Genomic DNA, 27,272 nt, shown 5'->3' with positions numbered 1-27,272 from the left:
GCTCCCTAGAGCTTCTGTTATTGCCATCTGTCTGTGACTTCCTGTGTGGTTTCTTTGGCAGAAGGACATTCATCTATCAGAAATGCTTCTGTAAAGGAAGTTTTCAAAGCTCGATTCTAAACATCTGCCTCTGGAGTTAGATGTATATTTTCAAGGCTTAAACCTTGGAAGCACACTTATAATGATCTCTATTGTGAAGGCACAGTTGAAAATCATAAGAGTGTATTGTAATCCGTCACCAGGGTAACACCCAGACACCAGCACTGCCAACCCTGCAAAATCCTCCCCAAGTCAATCTCTAAAATCTCCCATTTTGAGGACTCTGACTCGTTAGTCAGAACCTTGGCATTCTGCCTCAACTGGGCCTCTTCTCTCAAATACACCCAGAATTTTCCTTCCCAAGGGCAGGAATTATCTTTATCATCGTATTGTTTATTTTGTTTTTGTGTCCCCAGCATCTAATACAACACCTGACACTTAGTCCGAGTTCAATGAATTTTTGTTAGCCTGAATTGAAATGTTGACTTATACCCGGTGAGCTTCTAGATTTTATCTCTATGCTGTATCAATGACAGGATTTTCAACCAATGTGACCCTGGTGATCGGCTGCAAAGAAAATGAAGTGTTTGTCTTCTATCTCTTTTGTTCTGCCTTGGGTGAACTCTTTTGCTGCCCATACTGCTGGCCTGCTCCTGATTGGGTTGCCCAATGTTTGGTGGCATCTATACTGGGAGCCTCTGCCATGCTAGGCCAGGACTCTCCCCAGATTTTCCAGAAATTTCTCAGGACTTCCCCTCAGTGGGCCCACTGTAGTACTCCTTGGGTACTGATGACCTCAGGATGAGGTTACTCCTGGGTGAGGATCCCAAGCTCCCGGGGGAGCCCAAAGGGTGGGGTTGCCCTTTGGAGGGATCCTTCCCTTCCTCTTCTTTCGCTCTTTGGCCCTTGGGTGAGGGCCAAGGCGAGCTGCCTGGTGAGCTCTGCAGGTGTGAGAGTGAACATGAACAGGTTGGACCATGGTGCCTGTGAGTGTGAAGGGCTCCCTTCCTCTTCCACTCCCACCCTGTCCCCCTGTGGCCTCCATTCCCAATGTTGGGTGAAGCTGGCAGTGAAAGCTAGTCCAGGGTGAATCTGCACACGTTCCAGGCTTGGTTGGGACCCTTTCCCAAGGCTGGCTGACTCTCAGCCACCTTGCTTCTTTTGGGGCCTCCTTTTTCCCTTTGTTCCTGTGGATCCAGCCACCAACTTGATCTGTAGGCAAAATATGTGTCCATGCAGCTGAGTGAATCCAACAATCCCATGTAATAGGAAGGATGGTTCAACAGGGATTCCAGTCTATATCATTGGAGGGTCCCCTCCCCTAGAGCCCCTGGCCTGGCCACCAAGGAATTTCACTCACATGGCCTGGTAGCATGTTTATCTGATCCCAAACTTGAGTCTGAGTTGCATGGGATCCCTGACAGTGGGGCGTGTGTGTGTGTGTGTCGGGGGGTGCCCCTGTCCAGCAGGAGGAGCTCCTGGAGACCTCCGCCCAGGTGCCAAAGATTTGTCACTGTCTGTCCATCAAGGGGGGATGTAGACATGCCTGTAGGCAACAGGCTTGAGCAATAGAAACCTGAGTCAGGGAGTAGGGCCTACAGTGACCACAGGGCTGAAAGCAAACAGGCTCATTAAGCAGCCCGCCTGGAGATGGCCAAAGGCCCTGGTTGACAACCTGGCACAGAGACTAGAAAAAAGAAATTCCATATGTTCCCAAACCTCCTCACTCCCCTCATAACTATAGCCTCCCCCACCCCTTGTGGCAGACAGTCTCTCCCTTGCTGTCCTGCCTGCTGCTCCCTTAAGTTGTATTCAATAAAATTCTGTCTCCTTAAAAAAAAAAAAAAAGAAGTGTTTGTTATGTTGTCTTGGTGGCTGATTATGAATGTATATAAAATCCATATTTATATTGTGAAGATGAATGAGATGCTCAGAATAAAGCATTTTCAGATCTTCAGATCCTATCTTTATGCAAAGCAAATGAAGTGTCTGTCTTCTATATCCTTTGCTCTTCCTTGGGTAAATTCTTTCACTGCCCACACCATGGGTCCATCCATCCATCCACATAGGATCACAAGATGTGGATGGATGAAAGTATCTTGACCTCTGAGTGAGAAGATCTTGGCTTAAATACCAGCTCTTTATAAGCTCTAAAAAAAAAAAAAAAAAACCACTTATCATCTTGGATCTATTTTGGTCTCTGAAATAAGAATAATCCCTGCCCTCCCTCACCTGCCACCTAGAAGAAGTGATACAAGAATGAGATAGTATAAATGGCTAAAATTTACAAATGAAAATTCACAAATGCAAATATAGGATTAATTCATTCATATACATATTATGGCCCACTAAGGACAAAGCACTGGGGAATACAGATGTGAAAACAAATAATTTTTAAAGGCAAATAAATGAGTGGCATGCAGGGAGATAGCAGGCGTAGTCCTCAACTTGAATGGGCTTAAGAATCAAGTGGAAGGCATGTTAAACATGCAGATTCCTGTGCCTACCAGAGAGATTATTGTGTGAAGGATCTGGGTTTGTGTACAGGATTCTACGGATTTAACAAACTCCCCAGGAGATTGTGAGGCAGGTGGTCCATGGACCAGGCTTTGAGAATACCAACTTAGTATTTAGCAGGGAAGATAGAAAAAAAATCAATAGCTAATTTCTTAATAATTTTAGATCCCCAAAAGCTGCTTGTGATATTTTGTTAAAGTGGGGTTCACAGGCTGTGAGGAAGTGAGAAACAATGAGATGATGAGATCAAGGGTACAACAGTGGTACAATGGGCATCTTCTCCCCTTCTCTCATTTTCTGTCCTTTTCATCTGTGACTGTAACCCTAGTTTATTTTAAGAGTTGGCATGTCTGGTAGGATTCAGTTGAGTGCTATATGTTAAAAAAAAAAAAAAAAAGCAATGACTTACACAAAGTAGGAGTTTATTTTTCTTACCTGAAAGCAAGGTCCAGAGATAAGTGATCCAGGGCTGGGACGATGCTCCACAAAGTCACTAGGGATCTGCCAGGTGACTTTTCAGTTCTTAGTTCTATCATCCACAGGGGGCGGGACCCTCAACCTCACGGTCCTAGGTGGCAACTACAGCACCACCAGTCATAGCATTTTTTCCCAGGTGGTGAGATAAAGATCAGAAAGGGCAAAAGAAGAACCAGTTGTCTTTTAAGGAGACTTCCTCAAATTTGTCATCCCTTTCTACATATATTTCAGTGGCTAAAGGTGCAGAAATGTATTGGTCATTCTCCAGGCAGCCACACACCATGATACAAATCAGTGTTTTTATTAGTAAGGAACAGGGAAAATGAATACATAATAAGGTAGGCAGCCAAAAATCTCAGGCCTAGATGGGATCCTGGGGTTTGAAGCTTGTTACACTGGGCCTGGGCCTCTGGCCACATAAGCTATTGCCTGATGTTGGGGCACACTGAGAACTGGCACAGCAGAGAAAATCCAGTGGTGCTGGTGGGCAACTGCTAGTAGACACAGATTTTCTGAGTTGCTGGCATGTAAGTGCCTTCTGCTCTCTCACTGATTTTTCTTTTTTTAAAGATTTTATTTATTTATTGACAAAGAGAGAACCAGAGAGCACAAGTGATGGGAACTGCAGAGAGAGTGGGAGAAGCAGACTTCCCACTGAGCAGGGAGCCCCACGCAGGCCTCAATCCCAGGATCCTGAAATCATGACCTGAGCTGAAGGCAGACACTTAACCACTGAGCCACCCAGATGTCCCTGCTCTCTGTCTTCTAAAGTTTATTTCCCTGACTGTACCTGCATCTTTAAGAGACAGGCTAACGTTTTAAACAGGATTGACACCCCAGATTTAAGACTAAATAGCCCTATGACTCTTGGTAACCTGGCTGCTAATGGCTTATATCTTTATTTCTCTAAGACTGAGATAATTTCTGATTTATTTACCTTCCTCATAGGGTTCTTTTGCACATCAAATGATATACGTGCAGTGCTTTTGCACTTTAGGGTTAGATTCACAAATACATTATTTGGAAAAAAAATCCATCAAATGTAGGCTAAGCATTAATGGAAGTAGTTTGAATGATTTAAACTGGGTTCATACACCTAAAACTTTAATTTAAAATTTCCTATTAGCGGGTGATATGAATAATTAAAACTTCTCACTTAATCCAGAGGCAATTCCTTTTATTGGATTTTTAATAAAATATCCAAGCTATGACTATCTCAGCCATTGCCTCCAGTTTTTCCTGATTAATGGAGCTCATTAGCATGAGAAATCCTCACTCTCTCAGAACTGATCATATTTTCTTGAAAGCCTTATTATCTTTTCTTTGTATCAAACTCAATTGTGTTGTTTTTCTTCAATGGGATCCCTTCCTTTTATGTGTAGCTGGATAGGAATGATCAAAACATATGCAAGCACATTGATTGGCTTCATTTTACATGGATGGTGATTGACCAAAGGCAGCCTTGAATGCCACCTCTGCCCTCCATTACTCAGATGACCTCTGCTCTTCTCAGACCTCCAATCACCCTTCACTCTGGGCTCGTTAGCTACACCTTGCTCTCTAACTCACTAAGAAAATAGAAGCCACTAGAAGAGAACCTGATCTGCATGTACCTCATGCCCGTATACTCTATCTTCTCTTCTGTGTAAGGCCAACCCTGTGTTCCTAATTAAGGCCAACCCCACTGCTCATCACTGACCCCCAGATCCTCTCACCTACTCAAGAACTCTGTTTTAGGAATTCCTTTTCTCTTTCGCCTTGTCAAAATTTCTCTCTTTCATGGATCCTATCCATCCAAATACCTGCTGTTATTTCCCATTGGAAAAATCCTATTTCTTGAACCCATTTCCTTGACAGATATTGCCCTACTTTTCTCCTTCCCTTTAAAGCAAAATTCCTTGAAAGAGATTTTGGATTTCAAAGTCTCTGATTGCTATCTCTTGAACTCACTGAAGTTAAACCTTTGTCCTACCACTCCATCAAAGCTGTTCTTGTCTAGCTCACTGGTAATGTCCGTTGACTTCACCCATCCCATCCTGATGTAAGCTATCAGCAGCACTCAACAGTTGTATCGCTCCTCTCTTTAAACCCTTACTCCACCTGACTCCTGAGGCACCACACTTGATTCCCCCATTTCTGCCCCTTACCTATTCCATCCCCAGGCTCATTCCAAGCCAACCATACTGACTTTCTTGTAGTTCCTGGAGCAAGCCAGGAATGACCTTGTCTCAGAACCTTCTGACTGATGTTACCTCTTCCAGGAATGCTTTCCTCTGGATATTAATCTAGCTTTCCCCTCCTCTTTCTTTCACACCACCACACCCCCCTTCACTACTTTGTTATTCTCCTTAATACATATTATCATCTAATCTACCATATTTTTTATGGATTTATATTTTTAGTATCTATTTTATTCACTGTCAATTCCATGAAGGCAAGGGATTTTTCCTTTTCTATTCATAACTCTCCCCAGCACCCAGAATAGTGCCTGGCACATAATATATATTCAATAAGTATTTCTCGAATAAACACTAACAAACCTTTTAATTTTTATGATGCTTTGAGAACAAACTTTTGTAGAACTGACACTTTATTGAGTATGAATAAATTCACATATATTTGGATGTCACTAGACTTTAAAGAATGATTGCAGGTGCTCTGACGTCCCAGATTGAGAGTACATCTAAATATCTGTTTTAGTTGAGAGCTTAGTTTATGCAAAATATTTTATGCAGATCTCATTTCATCCTCTCAAAAAACTTTAAAGAAGGCACTATTCCCATTTTATAGAAAAGGAAATGGAGATTTTAGAGAAATAGTGCAAACTGCCAAAGGACATCAGCTGGTAAGGTGATAGGGCTGGCATTTGGGTGCAGACACTCTGGTTGACCCCAAGTTCCATATTCTATCCACTATATACACTATTTTTATTTATTTATCTTTATTTTTCAGGCTTATTTGAGGTACAACTGGTATACGAAGAATGTGCACATATTTAATGAAAACATTTTGATGGAGTCCAGACACATGCATGCACCCATGATGCCATCATCACAATCAAGGTACTGAACACATCCATCCAAAAATTTGTGGTGTGTGTGTGTGTGTGTGTCTGTGTGTCTGTGTATAGTAAGAAGTCTTGACGTGAGATCTATCTTTCTTAACATATTTTAAAGTTCACAATACTATATTATTACCTATAGGTACTATGTACAGATTTCCAGAAATATGCATCTTGTATAACTGAAACTTTACAAGACTGCTCAGACACTAGCTGAGCAGCTATCCTCTCATTATCTATGCTAACGTAGTTCTAATGAACATATACATAGTTATTTTATTTTTATTTATTTATTTTTTAGTTCTTTTATTTTTAAATATTTTATTTATTTATTCATGAGAGACACACACAGAGAGGGGCAGAGACAGAGACAGAGGGGGAGGCAGGCTCCCTGCAGACAGCCTGATGCAGGACTCGATTTCAGAACCCTGGGATCTTGACCTGAGACAAAAGCAGACGCTCAACCACTGAGGCACCCAGGTGCCCCCATATACATAGTTCTAAAACAGTCTCAGAGAAACTGAAACTCAGGATCAGGGCGCTGCTGCTTTATTCTTACAGACATCTCCACTCCAGTGTTAGCAACGTTCTGGGCTTGGCTCTAAAGAAGATTCCCAATTTGCAGACTAAGTTTAGGGATGCACTGACATTCTTGCCTTGCCTATGAACATCTGTCTTATCCAAGTTGTGCTCATCTGTCAAGGCCTAGCACAAATATCACCCTTTACATTAAGCCAAAAAGTGATTTTTTTTTTCTCCTCTGAACCATGAGACTAATTTAATAGCTCTCCTGTGAGCCCCCACCTTACGCTGGTTTGATTTATAGTACTTGTATATGTATCATGTCTCCAATAGACTGTAAAGCAATGAGCAGGGACCATGCCACACATTCTGTGTCTCCAGTCACTGAGCACAAGAGCCTAATGTGAGCTTAAGGAGTGAACCCTGGACTCACGTTGTGGCTTTTATTCACCTTTTATCCATTCATTCAATAAATAACTATCAAGTGCTGGCCATGGGCCAGGCCCTGTCCTAGGAATGGGAGGGTGATAGAACAGTGGGGAACGTGCTCACAGTGCTGTCTGCAACAGACCTGGTCTGTGAACCACGTGTTACCTGTCTGCTGGGAGATCAGTATGGAAACCAAGAGTAAGCAATTTGGAACTTTCAGAGCTATTTTATACCTCCATGAAATCCAAGCCCCTGATCAGCATTAGCAAATGCGGTTTGAGGTTTCAGTTTTGTGTAAAAGTGTGTTCTGATGACAGCATCAGGGACAGAACAGCATTGTGGAAGGAATGATTATCCTGATCAAGAGCTCCAACTGCTTTCTTCATTGAGAAAGTCTTGCTATAAAGAAAACATGTCTGCTGAACTAAACAATGTGCTTTGTGGTGCAAGAACAGTTGAGAATTTATGCAGAGGTTAACATGTTAAATTCAAGATTATCCTTCTTATTTGCTTATAATATAGAAGCTGACCAGAACAATTGTTAATGCTGAGATGTGATGGGTTTTCAGGGGGACATTCTGTTGGAAATGCTTAAGTTCTAAACTTGTAGCATTTCTGCAAGATAAGAAACCAGTCTTCCAACTTTTTCAAGGTACAAAAAAAGCCATCTATGTTTTCTTACTGTCTGATAGCTTCACATTTTAATAATATTAAATAATTAAATATTATTTAATTTATATTTAAGGTTATTATAAATTTAATTATGTAATATTTTAATAATATTATTAAATAATATTAAATATTAAATAACTAATATTCCATGCAAGGAAAAAGAGTAACATTGTTTTTTAAAAAATATTTTTAAGTAATCCCTACACTCAACATGGGGATCAAACTCATGACCCCAAGGTCAAGAGTCACACTCTCCTCCAACTGAGTCAGCCAGGTGCCCCAGTAACATTGTTTTTTAATGACAGAAACAAATGACAAAGGGCAAAAATAGAAGTTAAGCTTGGAATAACAGAGTTTTTATAAAGTGTTATGACATTTCTCTTAACACTAGTTATCAATGAAATAGGTGATAAGCTAAATAGTTCAGAGCTTTTCTTATCACTAGGCAATTTATGAATTTGATAGAATGTTTTGACTTCTGTGTTCCATACCATCCAAAGATGATATAAATTTAGCAAAATTTTATAGAATCAATTGTTAAGTCTGGCTGCTAGTGAAAGATTGAAGATTAATTATTTTGGATGAGTCAATAAATATCCCAAGCTTGCTAAAATTGCTTCAGCATCTCTATCCCATTTCTGTCCACATACTTCTGTGACATTGGTTTCTCTGCTCTGTTAATAAGACAAAATGTAGAAGCAGTTTAGATTTACACTAAGTGGCGTTGTCACAATCTAACCCAATTAGCTAAATTAACAACAACAACAACAACAAAAACAGCTCATTTTTCCCATTAAAAACTTTAAGTATTAACATACATATAGGTGTTTGTTCAAAGTGTTTATTTGCATAGAGGTATTTAACAGGAGAAATATTATTTCCTTCCTTCATAGCTAGTTTTTGACTATCATTAGAGTGATAAGTGCAGGTGGGGCTTGCACACTTTTGGAAATAGATAGAAGGATTAGACAATATATAAACTGAATCCAGCCAAGTGAGCCAAGTAACACCTTTCCCCTTTTTACATTGAGGAAATGGCTCAGAAACTTCAAACAGGTTCAGAATGTAAAAACAAAACAGCAACAACAACAAAAAAACAAAAACAAACAAACAACAATAGAAAGCAAATGAGAGAGAGCAAGAGAAGGAAATAGAGACAATATCTCTCCTGGGTCACCAACAAAAACCCAGCCAGCAGCCCATTGGGTCATTTTATAATCTCAAGCAAGCAAAGAAAGCAACTTCAGAGGTTATCTGAAAAGGTAAGTACCCTCCCCCTCCAAATTTTGAAGAATGCAGACATTTCTTAGCTGGTAAGCAGCTCTCATCCATGGGTGGATTTAGAATTAAGAAGAGAAATGTTCAAGAGAATGAAGCACTTACTGCTAATATTTAAAGGTGGAGGGATCCTTACAGGTTTGGGAGGAAGGCAGGACCACCACCTTTCTCCACCACCCTCTCCCTTCTGGTCAGAAGGATTCCCCATGGCCTCTGGAGTGGGTCAGAGCTTCGGCTTCTGATTTGAATGAGCATGGGATTTAACTGTCCCTCTTCACTTCCAGAGATATGATCTGTGCTAAGTTCTTTGCTCCTCTAAGCCTCATTTTTATCATCCATATGATAGTAGCCATCTGATAGCATTGTAAGGATTAGAGAATACATGTGGAATGTCCATACAGGATAAGTGCTAAATATAGAGCAGCTCCTCCAGCTAGACATCTCTGATGAAGTCTTTGAAGGAAAAAAAATGCATGAATACTAGACAATCTTCCAAAGTCTGCCATTTACTACATGAGTAATGCAGAAGTAGGAAGAGTAATAGAATAAATTATGAGGATTTCTGGGGATGGGCATTGTGTGAAATTAGGATTTAAAGATATTGGGACTGGGCCCCTAATTATCCTTGGCTCATAGTGATTCTTGAATAGGGTTGTTTCAACCATCTCCTGCCTCCTCCTGTCTTAGAGCTTCTGCCTCCTGGGGTAATTTCTGCCCTTGCTGTGGCCACCGTGGCTACTGGCAAGCTCCACTCTTGCTCTCTGACTTCTCCATCTGCAAGCCTTCGTAGCTACTGCTCTGACCCCTTCTCTGCCTTCAGCTCAAGCTGTCCGTTTTCTTCTGAGGCCACAATAATGGGAGGCCAGGAGGCACAGGTAAGCCATAGAGGTTGGTGTGCAAATGAAAAGAATGATTATGGGATCCCTGGGTGGCTTGGGATCCCTGGGCTCAGTGGTTTAGCGCCTGCCTTTGGCCCAGGGCCTGATCCTGGAGTCCCGGGATCGTGTCCCACGTCTGCTCCCTGCTTGGAGCCTGCTTCTCCCTCTGCCTGTGTCTCTGCCTCTCCCTCTCTCTCTCTCTCTCTCTCTCTCTCTGTGTGTGTGTCTCTCATGAATAAATAAATAAAATCTTAAAAAAAAGGAAAAGAATGATTATATAAATATAGATTCTCAGCCTTTACTATAAGATTAGCACCACGTAAAATCATGTATTTGTTTCTTACAACAAAAATATCTTTTAAAAAAGATTTTATTTATTTATTTGAGAGAGAATGCGCACATTAGAGAGTGTGAGATGGGGGAGAGGCAGAGGCAGAGGAGAAGCAGACTCCTGGCTGAGCAGGAGTCCAATGTGGGGCTTGATCCCAAGACCCTGAGATCATGACCTGAGCTGAAGATAGATGCTTAATGGGCTGAGCCACCCAGGCACCCCGAAACAAAAATATCCTGAAGACACTGAAGACTTTAAAACCAGAGTGCTACGTATGATTTTGAATATACATACAAACATTTATACATAATGGATTTTTTAAGAAGAGTGTCATTTGTGCTGTTATGTCTTCTCTCTGGCAGGCATCACTGGCTTACCTCAATACTAGTAAACTGTTAAGGACATTTCTGCTGTGGTTTATACCTTCAGAGGGTTAGGTCTTTCCCTCTCTGCCTACTGCACTCAGCGTTGGTAGCGGAAAATGGGAATGTGGACAAGGTCACAGGCAGTTGACACCACTGCCTTCTGGTCACCTCGGCATTCCTGGCTCTGCCTGGCTCTTTTTCAGGTGACTTATTGTTGTTTACCCAGAAGAATCAGAAGACCGAGTGGGCGAGTCTGGACGAACCATCACCACATCTGAGGACGAAGTCAGCCCTGTGTAAGCAGCATCTATCATTAGAATTCAATAGGAACTTTCCCCCTTAGCTTCGTTTTTTTGTGCTCTCTTGGCACTCATCGATTTTGCCTCTCAGCTTGTTAAGCGCCTGCCCTTTGAGCCTTCTTTTTTTATTTGTGATTTTTATGACCATTATAATTGAGTTTCACAAAACCTCCTCCAATCCTGTAGGCTTTTGGACATTGTCTCTCTGTTTGAAGTTAGGTTCAGGAGCTTCTTCCAAATACATTTTTTACTTTTGGAGCTGTTTTGGAATTTCTCTGGAAACCACACACTGAGTTAGAATGAAACCTTTTTAGAACATTTCCCTAAATTGAATATGGCAGCAGAGCAGATCCATCCAAGGCACATGCTGGAGGAAAAAGTCCAAATGCTGTTTAGCTGAATATGGGGATTTATTTTGCTGAGTGGACCATGCAGGCTGAGGACAAAACCTGAAATGCCTGGGGATTTTTGGATGCTGTTATATTGGAGCAGAAGTGGAGGATTGGGGGCAGTGAAAATAGAGAACAGAGACTCAGCTAGAAAACAGAAGGAAGAATCTGGAGATGAGTAGAAAGTGAATGGAGAAGCATGGTTAAGTTTCGCTGCAAGGTGTGATGCAACCTTCTCCTTAGACGCCCCATAAAATCTAGAAAATTGATAGTATGGCTAGATCTTTTTTGCCAAATAACCCTTTTATTTTAGATCAGTTTTAGATTTATAGACAAGATGTGAAAACAGTATAGAGTCGGCAATATACCTACCCCACTCCCCATTTCCCTGTTACATTAGTATCATGCCTTTGTCACAATTAATGAACCAACATCAGTATATTATTATTAACTAATGTCCATGCTTTATTTACTTTTCCTTGGGTATTTTTTTTTTTACCTGATGTCCTTTGAAAAAAAACGTTTTTTTTTCCTGTTCCAAAATCCCATCCCATCTAGGATGCCACATTATATTACATTTAGTAGTCATGTCCCCTTAAGCTCCTCTCGGCTGTGACAGTTTCTCAGACTTGCCCCGTTTCCAATGAACTTGAGAGTGTTGAGGTGTACTGGTTAAATGTTTTGCAAAATGTCCCTCAATTGGGATTTGTCTAATGCTTTTTGTGATTAGAATGGAATTCTGAATTTTTGAAAGGAGGACTATAAAAGTGACGTGATATTCTCATCATAGCGTGACAAAGGAACATACTACCGACATGGCTTGCTGCTGTTGAAGTTGACTTTGATTACCTGTCAGGTCTCCCCACTGTAAAGTTATTTTCTGAGAGGAAGTCACTGTGCACAGCCCATGCTTAAGGAATGGGGGGTTAGGGGATCCCTGGGTGACTCAGAGGTTTAGCACCTGCCTTCGGCCCAGGGCGTGGTCCTGGAGTCCCGGAACGGAGTCCCACATCAGGCTCCCTGCATAGAGCCTGCTTCTCCCTCTGCCTGTGTCTCTGCTTCTCTCTCTCTGTGTGTCTCTCATGAATAAATAAATAAAAAAATTTTAAACAACAACAACAACAACAACAAAACAAACTCTCTGATTCTAAACCTTGTGTTCTTCACCATAGTCTGGGAGACTTAAGCATGAGAAATATAGAGTGCCTTACAGGTGGAAAAAATGATGCCAACAAAGGCCTGGGGGCCAGAAAGTGCATGAGGAGCTAAAAAAAAAAAAGTTTCAGCTTGACCAAAGGTGTAATGGGAGAAAATGATAGAAGGATGGAGATCCAGATGTCAAGCTAAGGAATCTAGGTGGATCTAAGAGAAAGGTAAAGCTTGTAGACTTCAGTATATAGATAAGTGCATGTATAGGTACATATATGTATTGGCATGTATTTGTATATATCACACGTGTATCTTACATGCATGCGTTTGTGTGTACGTGTGTACGTTTGTGTGTACGTAAATATGCACACACATAGACTTTATGTGAGATTCATGTATATTTTATGTACTATATATTGTATGTGTCTATTATAATATTATGTGTGTTTTACATGCTTACGTATATATTATATGTATATATATAGTAATATGTATATAAATTCCTCTAACTGTAGCAAATTCTTCCCAGAAACTTGGTATATTTCTCAGAGAGACAGGGAAGAAAAACACTTTGAAATTTTATATTAATGCATTTAATTCAACAAAGATGTTTATTTGACAATCAGTATATTATTTTGAGTATGACTCTTGGGGGAAAAAGGGCAATCACTTATAAATTTTTGCTATATTTTCAATTATTTTTGTGTGGAGATATAGGCAAGGGTTTTTTTTATTATCTTCTTTATATATGTATATATATATATATATATTTATATATATATATATATTTTTTTTTTCCCAAAACAAACATGTATTACTTTTGCAATCAGAAGAGCAATGCTATGTTGAACATTTAACCTTTATTTAGGGACTTAAACATCCTGTCTTATTTACATTACTTTAATAAGGGTCTTCAATTACATCATAATAAGTGCCTCATCCGTTGACACAGCATCTTTCTTCCGGGGAGTGTCAACATTATCTATTTAGACCTCATAAGAATCCTTGGAGATGGCATTTTTGCATAGTGCTGAGAGCTACATAGAACAGAAGATGGAAAGGCTGGCAGTTCTTCATCCTATTTGAAAGACTGAAAAATGTGGCTCTAGGGATCAGCAGTGATTCATCCAGGGCTAAGCAGAGAATACAAGAGCTGGCATGAGTCCCAAGAAGCCCCATGTTCTCGCTGAATAAGCAGATGTCTAGACATGGTGTCCAGAATGTCCACATCACTGTAGAGTGATGACTCAGAGACAGTCCGCCAATACTGACCTATTTGCATGATAACGTGTGACCTTTAACAGGGAAATAGTTGAAATTCAAATGCAAGTGGAAAGAACAGCTCAAAAATATTTTTCTGGCTTCTAATAAAAGATTACATTCATTTTTTTTGAAAACCCACCAATTAATTTGTGGTTAGAACAGTGCAATCAAAGATCTCCATTGTATCTAGGTTGAAACACATTAATGAATCAGTATCCCTAACAGAAATGTACTGCATTAAAATTTTAGTGGTTTCCTATGATCTTAGCATTTAAAAAATAGATACAAGCTTGATTTCCATTTATCACATAACAAGAGAATTAAGAATAATTCACTTGAATTTTTGACTATAGTATTATTTTACTTGATGGTAATTATATTTATTGTTATTCTCCAGGTCCCTAGGAAACTTTTGTTTTAACTCAGTTTAAGTTGTTTATATTAGAATTTATCATGTAAAACTAGAGTGAAAAACTAAGAATAATTGCCACATAGTGTTTAATTTGAGAATATTCAAACACAGATCCATCTGATTCTTAATAGATCTCCATTAATACCAACATTAATTAAAGTTATTTTTCTTATTTGTAAACCTTCTAGTAGGTCACTAAGTTTCTAGAAAATGAAATGTATAATTTATGATCATAGCATATATAGATTTTGGTAGGAGTTTCATTTTGCATGTTTTTGGAGCACCTAATCATATTCTTATGAATAACACCAAGAAGTGCCTACAACCAGTCATTGTGGAGACTTGCCAAGTACAAATTGAAACCTGTGTATTTTTCCAATTCAAGTAGAGTACATTCAGTGGTAGCTCAGTATTTCCCCTTCATTATTGATTGCATTCTCTCTATCAGTGTGACCTTGTTCCCAAGGGCCTCTCATCAATAACTGGTACTAGCAAGCAGTGGGATTGATGCAGGGTACATGGATAATCCTATTCTACCAATGTAGAATCTATCATGGTAGTTACAGACATTGGAACCAGGAACTACTACATAAGCAGTGATATCAAAGGTCCTTTAGGTAATATTCTGAATATTGCATTTTAAGAATGTGCATTCTTAGAATGAAAAATTAGAGAGGAGTGTTGGCATCGGTCAGGCATTATGACAGACTGAGCTTATCTACTCTGGAGTGACTTTCACAAATCCATGAACAAAACTACTAACTCATATGGCACAACTACTAATCAGGCCAGCTGTAAGCATCTCAGTGCTAAATAATGATCCCAATTATGCATGGTCACAAGACGGTGCTAACACGATATTCTGTATATTTCCTTTTTATTCACTGACCTACATATCCTCTTTTGCATTCCAACATTGGATGGGTGATTGAATGAATTCCATATCATACTGGAACCATCCATTCTTTGAGTCCACATTTCACACACTGAGGGTCTTCTATGACTACAGTTTCTTAGGTTGTAACTGAAAACTGGTGACTCAAAAGAGTTTTGAGTTTCAGTTATGGAAGTGACCTAGAGAAAATGTCTCTGACCTGGACTAGAGCTTTTAATATGAGGCATTTCCAAGACATAAAGCTTATTTCCTGGTGGAATAAAATGGCTCCCAAGTTTTTAGTGTTGACAGGGAAACATGGCAAAGACAGTTAGTCTTGGAAGCTAGAGACACCATGACTGTAAGAGGTCATTCAAATCGTCTTATTACCACTAGATCACCATGGTTTCAGATATACATTCATCACAAGGTACTTTCTACCTCAGGATTAAGCAGAAGCTTGCAGCAAGTGTTAACTCTTTGATTGCAGCGTACCCAATGTGCTCTAATTTTAATCTTATCTATTCAAGTAACCTTGACCATTATAACCAACACCCCCTACTTCCCTTGGACCTTGCTGTCCTAGAGTTGTAGAACAATAGTTTTCCTTTATTTATGTAGTTATCTTGGTCCTTTCCAGGTTCACATCTTGACTGTCCTCCATGCTCTTCCCAGATGCTATCCCTTCTGAAGTGCGCTGTTGGCTTCCATTTTCCCTTAGTCCATTTTCTTCTATTTAAACACTAGGAATTGCTCATTGGGTATGTATGTTGAAAATTCTGATTCTGTGACCATCATAATAAACAGAGTCAGATGTCAGTTTAAGAAAATGGCAGCTGCTCATATCTCCATTCAAGAGGAGTCTCTCTCTCACCAGGATGAAGAGCAGCACCAGGTATCACTAGAGGATATTTTTACTGTGACACATTTGAATCCTATTGGAGTCCCCTTTCTCATAGGGCACCCTCCTTTACTGGATGGACTTCTTCATCATGAGTTTCAGGTAAGGCTTTTCAGAGTATGGATGTAGTCACTACTTTTTGGGTCATGAGTCATATACCTTTCACAATTCCTGGAAGCAGATTTGCCTCTCACAAAGTATCAGAGAAGGCCAAGTTTTGGCACAGAATAACTCTTGACTGTACTATCTAGAAATGTCATTCAGCAATTTGTGCATTTATTTGTTTGACAAGTATTTATTGAACATTTTCATGTGTCAGTCACTCAGCCAGGACTTGGTGGTACAATGATGAGTAAAAAACTATGTTATCTCTGTCCTCAAGGAGCTTGCTCTCTATTCTATTGGTTTGATCATTAATCAAATAATCATACAAATAATTGGAAAAATTGAAATTGTGGTTAAGTGCTAAAGGATCAGGGAAGGTTTTACTGAGAAGTGATGACTTAAGTGAAACCTGAAGGAATAATAGAGTTTGACTAGGTGAAGAGGGAGGTTAAGAACTTCCCAACCAGTGGCAATCGCATGTTTAAAGTCCCTGCAGTAAGAGCAATTAAGGTGTGACCTGAATGAATTTGATGGCTGGAAGGTCATGGCTGAAGAGATGAGCAGGAGCCAAACTTATGCAGGGCATATAGACATGCTAAGGATTTGGTATTTATCTTCAAGGCAATGGAAAGCCATCAGAGTGATATGGTAGAGGGGAAAAGGGGTAAAGCCATTAGAGTCATGTTTTCAAACGATCACTCTGGTGTTAGTGTAGAGTACAGGTAAGTGAGAGCTGAAATGTAAGGATGTAACCATTCAGATCAGACCATTGGAGTAATCCAGGTGAGAAATGAAGGAAGCCAATTTCTAGGGATGGAAATGAAGAGAAGAGGGTGGATGCCAGGCATTTTTAGGACTCAGTGACAGTTTGAATATGAGAAATGAGCAAATAGAGGTTTTAAGAATGAACAAAGACTATTTGGAGGGATCAAAGTTATTTCCATGAATATTTTATTAATCTTTCCAGTTTACTTCAATGTTATGATTTTTTTTTACTTTTAAAAAATTATTTATTTATTTATGATAGACAGAGAGAGAGAGGCAGAGACACAGGCAGAGGGAGAAGCAGGCTCCATGTATGCTGGGAGCCTGACATGAGACTCGATCCCAGGACTCTAGGATCGCGCCCTGGGCTAAAGGCAGGCGCTAAACCGCTCAGCCACCCAGGGATCCCAATGTTATAATTTTTAAATAGACTTCTCTTGTCTTGAAAAATTAGGGAACTAGGAGGGAATTTTACTAGGGAGAATTTAGTCTATAGTCAAGTGTAGTTGTTGATCATCATGTTGAGGACATCAGAGCTTCCCATTGGTTCACTGGGAAGACCAAACAGAGGTTAAATAATAAGCATTTCCTACAGAAATTGGCGGTTGACAACATGTTGACTACCATTATCCTACCCTCACTTGAGAAACTGATAAATTTCCTCTGGTCCATGTGGCCATGAGTTCCTCTCTTGTTGATGGCTGCTTCCGTAATCATAACTTCATTTGAACTATGACAAAAGACTCTTATCAAGCCAGTTCATTGATGCTTGAGACTTCCTCCAGTCCATTTCATTGGCAGATTATCTATCTGGGCAGTTCATTGATCACATTCCTTGGGAAATGCTCATGTAGTTTTATTTGTTTTCTGAGGAAAGGTAACCCTGGAGAAAGCATTACATTTATTGTGACCATTTTATCATCCCAGTCTCAGTCCTAGGGTTGTTAAAACAGAATTCTGTTTTGTGTTTACTCTTCCTGGGACCTGTACTGCTAATAGTTCACTTGGAAATAAGACAGATTTTCCTGGGAGCTTTATCAAACCAGGACTGGAGAAGATAAAACGATCAGATTGCTTCTACCATATTCCACGTTCTTTTGGTCACATTCAATAACTCAGAGAACTCAAACTCAGGGAATACATTGTACCCTCCAGGGCTATGGGTCCTTTGCTACTCTCTAGTATTAATTGACTATTGTAAGAAGGAGCTGGGTTCATGTTATCAAACATTTATTGAACATTTACTATATGCCAGAAACTGTGCTGCATGGTTTATATGCACTGAACAATGTTTTCTGAGGTGTAACATGCAGTAAGGTACATAAATCTTTATTGTACAGTAGAAGCCTCAAAGAACTTTTATACATGTATACACTTGCATAACCACCACCCAGATCATGATAAAATGATATATTTTCATGATATATTTCTAACACTCAGGCTCCCTAATTCCTATTTCCCAGACAATACCTTTACCTTCTCCATGACAGGCTATTCTGGCTTTTATCACCATAGTTTAGTGTTGCCTGTTCTTGATCCTTATATAAATGGAATATTTCCTCCCAAAATGGCTCACTCACTGACCGGTAAGTTGATACGGACTATCAGCTGGGCTGAGGGATGGATGCCTTAGTTTTTATTCAAATGGGCTTTTCCATATGTGAGGGCTTTCCTCACAGTATGGTAGTTGAGTTCCAAGGGTGAATATCCCAAGAGAGGTGGAAACTGTATGGTTTTTTTTATGACCTAGTCTTGGATGTCCCATGGCATTGCTTCTGCCATATTGTATTGGTCAAAATAGCCACAGTGGTCCACCCAGGTTCAGGGGAGGGACATAAACCTGGGACATAGACCTAAATGGGATTGTGGCAAGGTTCTGAAGGAGCATATTGTTGTGAAATATTATGGACATTTCTGGAAAATGCAATCTGTCACACTTTGCTTTTCACTTTGTGTGTGTGTATCTTATAGTTAATAAAAGTTCTTGATTTTCTTACACCATGCACAAACATAAACTCAAAATGCATTCAAGATCTAAATGTGAGACATGAAATCATAAAAATTATAGAAGAGAGCACAACCTGTAACTTCTCTGACATTGGTTATAGCACATTTTTCTAGGTATGTCTCCTGAGGCAAGGGAAATAAAAGCAAATATAAACTATTGAGACCACATCAAAATAAAAAGCTTCTGCACAGGGAAGGAAATGATCAATAAAACTAAAAGGCAACCTACTGAATGGGAGAAGATAATTGCAAATGGCTTATCCAATAGAATGTTAGTATCCAAAATATATAAAGAACTGATACAACGCAAGACCCTAAAACCAAATAGTCCAATTAAAAAATAGGAAGACATGAATAGACTTCTTCAAAGAAGATGGCCAACAGGCATATGAAAAGATGCTCAGCATCAATCATCATTAGGAAAATGCAAATCAAAATTACCACCTCACACTCATCAGAATGGTTAAAATCAAAAACACAAGAAATAAGTGTGGGCAAGGATGTAGAGAAAAAGGAACTCTCTTGCACTGTTGGTGGCAGTGCAAACTGGTGCAGCCACTATGAAAAACAGTATAGAGTTTTCTCAGAAAGTAAAAAGTAGAACTACTTTCTCAGAAAGTTATAAGTAGAACTACCCTATGATCCAGCATCACACTACTAGGTATACATCCCCAAAATACAAAAACACAAATTCAAAAGGATACCTGCACCACTATGTTTATAGCAGCATTATTTACAATAGTGAAATTATGGAAGCAGCCCAAGTATCCATGGGTCGATGAATGGATGAAGAAGATGTGGGATGTATATATACAATGGAATATTATTCAGTCATAAAAAAGAATGTAATCTTGCCATGTGCAACAACATGGATGGAGACAGAAAGTATAATGCTAAGTGAAATAAATCAGTCAGAGAAAGACAAATACCATATGATTTTACTTACACGTAGAATTTAAGAAGCAAAACAAATGAGCAAAGAGAGAGAGAGAGAGAGAGAGAGAAACCCAGAAACAGGCTCTTAACCATAGAGAACAAACTGATGGTTACTAGAGGGGAGGTCGGTGGGGGGATGAGCGAAACAGGTGATGGGGATTAAGAATACACTTCCCATGATGAGCACTGAGAAATGTATGGAATTTTTGAACTACTATATTGTACACCTGAAACTGATATAGCACTATATGCTCAATGAATTAAAATAAAAAAAATTTTAAAGTTCTTTATTTTATTTTATTTTATTTTAAATTAAAAAATTTTTAAAAAGATTTTATTTATTCATTCATGATAGGCACACAGTGAGAGAGAGAGAGGCAGAGACACAGGCAGAGGGAGAAGCAGGCTCCATGTGGGGAGCCCGACGTGGGATTCGATCCCGGGTCTCCAGGATCGCGCCCCGGGCCAAAGGCAGCTGCCAAACCACTGCGCCACTCAGGGATCCCAAAGTTCTTGATTTTAATGAAGTCCAATTTATCAACTTTTCTTTTGTGGCCAGTTCCTTGTGGGTGCTATTTAAGAATGTTTTGCCTACTTTAAAGTTACATTCTTGTACTTTATCCTCATCACTATCCTCTGAGGTTAGGTGCTCATGATATTACAGGCCTCAATTGTTATAGAAGAAGGAACTGAAGCACAGAGAAGTTAACCATTTGCTCAAGATCTGACTTCAAAATTCATGTTTTTGTCTCTGTTTTCACTCTGACCCTCCTGGCACCCTAATGCTTAGAGTGAGCACCTATTCCTGATGCACCTGTTCTGATGAGGCCCAACATCCCATCAGGGACCATCTCAGAGCTGATTCTTCCTCTGGAAGCCTGTTTGCCGATCTCTATTTTCCTTCTACTACTCCAGAATGAATAGTCGATGGAAAACCAGTTTTCTCTAGTTCCTAGATGATCTCAAAGAAGTCATAAGGAGAAGGCAGCTTCTTAGGTACCTCTGGATGAAATTAGGTACAAACTCAAAGAGCTTTGTGTTGTGTTTTTTGTGCTGCTGTTGTTTGGTTTGGTTTGGTGTCCAGGCAGAGAAATAAAGTAAGGAAGAGAGAATTGCATGATTCTAGTCCAAATGACCCTAAAAGTGTGTTTAATTTTTAGGGCTGAATATAAACAGCCATATAATCTTAAGCCTAACGATGAGCAGGTCTGTAAGATGTGAGATGAGTATAAAACTACCAGTTCCGTGTGCCTTACCAGATTGTTGAGGGATAAGATGAGCTAATGGATAGAAGTTAACTCTCTAAAGGTGGTGACTGTAATACTTTTTACTTGTGTAAAAAGCAGCAAATCCCTGCCCAGAGGCTAGCCAGCAGGCACAGGGGAGAACAGAGCCACTCCTTAGCGAGAATATATCTTACAAAAACTTTGTGATTCCAATAATGTCATCATACATAAACACTTATATTTTTATCTCAACTGTTACCCAGGCATTTGGAAGCCTGCCAACCTTTGCAGTTATTCCTTTCCTCACATGAACCACTAGATAATTTAAGTGACTCAGAGAAGGGAGAAGGGGACTGGGGCTTGTGCTAATTACTTCTGCAGGTTTCCAGTTAATATTAGGTAAGAGGTGGGGTGTACAACAGTGCTTTGCAGGGTAATCATCCTTTACCGATTCTGAACAATTTCAGTCTTGAGTTAGTTATGGCGTGTGAGAAAGCAAGTAAGTTTTCCTTTAACTTCTCGCTTTACTTAAAGTGACAACATAGTAGAATTATTGGACTTACCTTCTGGTTGCTACATGGCAATAATATATATAAAAACACATAAGAAGTAAGTTACATTTAAAATATGTAAAGCACATGTGGAGGGTAATTAATAAATATTCCTGACCTCTTCTCTTTGATGAACTCCTTTAACTTAGTTAAAAATTTAGACGTTTGAAAAACACTGATTTCATACTACTGTGTTCAACCAGATAGATGAATGGAAGTGTAAGAACATGGAGCAGGTTTATTTTCTGAAAAAACAAGGGCCATGCAAACAATTGGATCTCGATATGTTAGATAACTGATCAGTCAAAACACAAGACAAAAGAGCATCTAACTGTGCAGTAAGTTGAGAATCATATGTAACAAACCTTGAAAACAATTACTGAGGATTAATTAGAAAATAACTGTGCTTTGCAATTGTGAAGACACTAGAAAACTGGCAAAAATTAAGAGCTATAAGACAAAAATTAAGTAGCTTTAAGGACTGGAAAGAAAAAAGAGAACTATAGTTATTTGCAGATAATATAACTATCTGTACATACAGGCACAAAAAGCTCAAAAAACAACAAACAATATACAAATCAGTCTTATCTCTTATACCAGCAACAGTTAAGAAAATACTTAAAGGCAAGGTTTTGCAATAACCACAGAAAAAAAATTAAGATGACTATAAATAAATTTAACAAGGTTGGGCAAAACTTTTAGAAAGAAAATTATTAACATTTATTTAAAAACATAATGTAATGCCCAATTAAATATAGAGACATGTTAATAGAAGGAAGACAGGATATGGTAAAGATTTCAGTTTTCTCCCAATGTGATCTATAGGAAACTCCAATTTCAATCCAAATTCTGGGAGGCATTTCAAGGACCTTGACAATTTGATCCAAAAATTTAAATGAAAAACCCAATTGCCCAGAATAGTCAAGATACTTCTGGAGAATAGCAAAGTAAGGAAACTTGTTATAACAGATATTAAAACTTATTTAAAAACTGTATTTATAAGAGAGTGTGCTGCTGGCATGGTGGTTGGCAAAGAGATCAGTGGAACAGCAGAGATAAAGATAAAACAAAACTTGATTTATGATCACGGTGGCAATTCAGGTGGGCAAAGGGGAATATGGCCCATAAATGGTGCCAGGATATGGTGTTTTTCCATATGGGAAAAAGTGGAAGTTGGATCTCTATTTCATATCAGATGCGAAAACCAATTCCTGGTATATTAAATGTGAAAAGCAAAACTTTAAAAATATTACAAGAGAACATAAGAAATTATCCTAACGATTTGGAATATGAAAAGATGTCATAAATAAGATAAAAAAGCATACACATATACCAAAAATCAGAATCATGAGTTGATTATAGTGAAGAAAATAAGTGAAAAGAAGGATAGAAACTAGAAGGGGATATTTGAAACACACATATACCTGACAAAGGATTAATATTTCGATTAATCATTATCACTGTCATAATAATCTCTTCTGAATGAATAAAAAAAGATGAAATCTTGGTATAAAAATAGAAAAAAAGACACAAAGAAGCATTTCTCTCTCTCTCTTTTTTTTTTAAGATTTTATTTATTCATGAGAGACACAGAGAGAGAGAGAGGCAGAGACACAGGCAGAGGGAGAAGCAGGCTCCATGCGGGGAGCCTGATGCAGGACTCAATCCCAGGACCCCTGGATCACAACCTGAGCCAAAGGCAGATGCTCAACCACTGAGCCACCCAGGTGCCCCATGAAGAAGCATTTCAGAAGAGGAAACACAAGTGACCAACAAACTTTTGAAAGATATTTAATCTCAATACTAATCAAGGAAATAGAAATTCAGATCATTTAGGAGAACTGAGTATATCCACCTCCCCGAGTTTTCATGCTCTCTGTGTCCACACTATATATTATTTAGAGATACATACAAATGTAATAAGATTATAACACAATTATTATCACAAAATTCAGTAAGGTGGGTTTCTTGGGGGAAGACAGACTTCAACAAGTTTGATAATATTCTATTTCTTAAGCTGGGTTAATAGATACATAATAGATACATACGTATTTGTTTTAATTTTTTTTTTTTTTTTTTACGAGGGAGAGTGCATATGGGTACACATGAGTGGGGGTGGGGTGAGGGGCAGATGGAGAGGGAGAGAGAATCTTAAGCAGGCTTCATACCCAGTATGGGGCCTTCACAGGGCTTGATTTCATGACCCTGAGATGGTGACCTGAGCTGAAATCAAGAGTCAGACGCTTAACCAACTAAGCCTCCCAGGAACCCCTGGTCCCTGTTTCATTAATCTTTATATCTTATCTGCTATACATCCATTCAAAAGAACCTATTGTCTGTCTGTCTGTCTGTCTATCTGGGGATCCACTCTTTTGAAACATTATCAAAAAGTAAAGACGTAGAGAGAATTGGAAGCCTGCCTCTATTACTGTGTCTACGTCATTGTTGTCAGGCGTACAAAGCAGAGCCAGGGGAATCTCACTAACATTGAACTTCTTTGATGGCCTCATCAGGGAAAGATGATAGGTATATGCTTTGTTTCCTGCTGGGGTTTTTTCCCCTCCCAAATTAACAGTTTCCAAAATGTTTCATTTTGTTATTTTAAGCACATGCCCTTTCATGGTGACTTCAGATGACATTTTCTGAGCACATGAGCCGTGCGCTGCTTCCTGCACTAACAAGCTTGTGGAAAACCAGATGATTACTAACTACCTGGAAGAATGAGTATAAAAAGATGCTGTGCATCAAACAGAGGAGAGCTACAATTCTCTCAAGTGTCCAAGTTACTCCTTAATGTAGGAGAGGCCAGCTTTCTCCGAGGCTGGGGTTGCTTTTAACTTGCAGTCCATCAGCTGATATCTACCCTAAGCCTTGAACTGTGTTGGATGATGAGGGTACAAAACAGACAAGTACTCACCCAAGGGAACTGAAAGCATATATCCACACAAAAACATATACAAGAATGTTCACAGAAGCATTATTCTCATAGCTAAGAAATGGAAAGAACCCAGATGCCCATCAATGGAAGAATGGACAAACAAAACGTGGTATGTATGTACAATAGGGTATTTTTCAATCATAAAAAGAAATGAAGTACCAATGCATGCTATGACATGGATGAAAGAAGCCAGACATATATCGTACAATTCCATTTCTATGAAATTGTCTGCAGTGGCAAGTCAGTAGAGACAGGTGGGAGGTTAGTGGTTCCTCAGGGACTGGGGTCACCAGAAGGGTGATGGGAACGACCACTAATGGGGTATGGGGTTTCTTTCACAGGTGATGAACATGTTCCGGAAGTAGATAATGGTGATGATTGTACAACTTTGTGGGTATATACTAAAAACTCCCGAGTTTTTTCACTTTATTTAAAAGGCAGATTTTCTGGCATATGAATTACAACTTAAAGAAAAATCGAATCCATTCTGTTAGGCAAGATAGTGGTTACCGGTGATGAAGGGGGCAAGTCCCCAGAAGCAAGCGTGAGAGGACTTTGGGGTGCTGATCATGGTCTGTTCCTCGATCTGAGTATTGGTAACATGGCTCAGTTCACTTTGAGTTGGAGCTGTGCACCTAAGTGTACATTTGTGGGTATGTATTGTTAAGGGTTGAATCGTGTTCCTCAAAAACATATGCTCGACTCCTGCTATCTCTGAATGACACCTTACTTGGAATTCGAGCTGTAGCAGGTGTAGTAAAGTTACAGTGAGGTCACACCAGAGCAGAGTGAGACCTCAGTGCCTCTGACTGGTGCCCTCCTGGAAGAGGAAAGACAGACACAGAGGGAACACAGCCACGTGAAGATGGGGGCAGAGAGCAGAGGAGTATTGCTGCAAAGTGAGGAGAGTCTGGGGTTACCAGAAGCTGGAAGAGCCAAGGAAAGCTCCTCCCCTAGAGCTTTCAGAGGGCAGCATGGTCCTGTGGGTACCCTGATTTCAGACTTCGAGCTTCTAGAACCGTGAATGAGTACATTTCTGCTGTTTTAAGCCACCACATCTGCGGTAGTTTGCTACAGTAGACCTAGCCAACAAAAACATGGGTTATGAATAAAGCCTTTAGAATAAAAAAAAATCACGTAAGGCTCATTCATTCATCAAATAGAATTTACTACAGAAGTAGCAAAGAGGCAGTCCTTGCTCTGGCTGGTGGCCTCAGGAAAGGCTTCCCCAACGATGAGATGTTTGAGCCGAATTCTGAACGACTGGTAGGAGTTTGTCAGTGCAAGAGGGAGGACTGTCAGCAGCCCGCCGTGCTCCCTCACCTGTGAGCGAATATATTGTAATATTATTAACATAATAATGAGGGAGACAGGTACAAAACAAACAAATGAACAAATAATGATTATAAGTTGTGGTCATTATAATATAGAGCTCGCTGTGCTGACAGGATTCTCACGTGCTGGACTTCTGGGAGCTGCCTCCTGGGGGGGCCCCCTCTGCCAACCGGTGTCTGGAGATGATTGGTCAAGTGGACAGCACCACACAGAGAAGCAGGATCGCTCTGTTCTCACCCCTGTGCTGTGTGGCCTGGGCAAGGCGTCTCCCTTCTCTGAACCTCATTTCCTACATGTGAAAAAGGAAATGGCAGGAAGGAGGGGTATCTAAAATGTACTCTTGGGGCACCTGGGTGGTTCAGTGGTTGAGCATCTATCTTTGGTTCAGGTCATGATCCCAGGGGCCTGGGATCAAGTCCCACATCAGGCTCCCTCTGCCTATGTCTCTGCCTCTCTCTAGGTCTCTCATAAATAAATAAAATCTTCAAAAAGAGATTTTATTTATTTATTTGATAGTGGGGCTAGGGGGTGCCGAGGGGGCGGGAGAAGCAGGCTCCCCACTGAGCAGGGAGCTAGATTCAGGGCTCTATCCCAGATCCAGAGATCATCTCCTGAGTCAAAGGCAGACTCTCATCCCACTGAGCCACCCAGGCGCCCCTTGTAGATTTTTCTGTTGGTGGTTCAATGGAGCTGTAGTATCTATTATACAGAAAGAGAGCTGCAATCTGTGGTGTTTTTTTCTCAGATTGGCAAGAGCAGGGTAATTCACTCTGAAATGAGAAGAGCATTTAGCTCTAGCAGCAGCTCTGTGCTTGCATTTGCCTCCTCTGTGGAGGCAGCTGTTTTCATCACAGCCCTGCTCTTACTGGAACTGCTTCCATTGCTGATGGGTCTCAGGCTGGAGAGATAGAGATGGATGTCAATGCCAGTCTAGAGAAGGAAATGAGAGGGCGGCTCTTATGTAATGAAAAGAACACTGGACTTGAAGCCAGAGATCTGGGTTCAAATCCCACTTCCCCCAGTTTTTTGCTGTGCAATCCAGAGAAATCATGTTGTATTGTCTCTGAGCCTCACTTCCTCATCCACACTGGGGATGAAAACCTAATGATACCGTTGTGGTTGTGGAGATTTAACTCCTTTATGTGTTCATCTAATATTTATGAGGTACCCACCACATATATCTACAGAGATATAAATAGATATTTGATACAGATTTAGCTGTACATCAGACACTGCAGATATAAAAATGAAGAAGACAACATGACCCATGGTACCCAACCTCAAGAAGTTTCTAGTATGGAGAAGACAGGTGTTGATGAACAAGTAAAGAATGTAATGAATGATGCTAACTTCCAACTCTGTGGGGAGTTGGAAGATGAGCAGAAGTCATCTTGATGAAAAAAGTGATAGAAGGTAGAAAAAGTATTTGAAATAGGAGAAAGTAAGATGATTCTGAGGTTTTGTTGATGTTGGCTCAATCAACACACAACAGAATTAAGTGATGGAGTGGAAATAAGTGTAAACTATGTAAGATCATAGCTTGGAGATGGTTT

This window comes from Nyctereutes procyonoides, unplaced genomic scaffold, assembly GCF_905146905.1.
Source record: "Nyctereutes procyonoides isolate TBG_1078 unplaced genomic scaffold, NYPRO_anot_genome, whole genome shotgun sequence".
Lineage (NCBI taxonomy): Eukaryota > Metazoa > Chordata > Mammalia > Carnivora > Canidae > Nyctereutes > Nyctereutes procyonoides.
The sequence above is the reverse complement of the archived record's forward strand: the minus strand, read 5'-3'. Positions refer to the sequence as shown.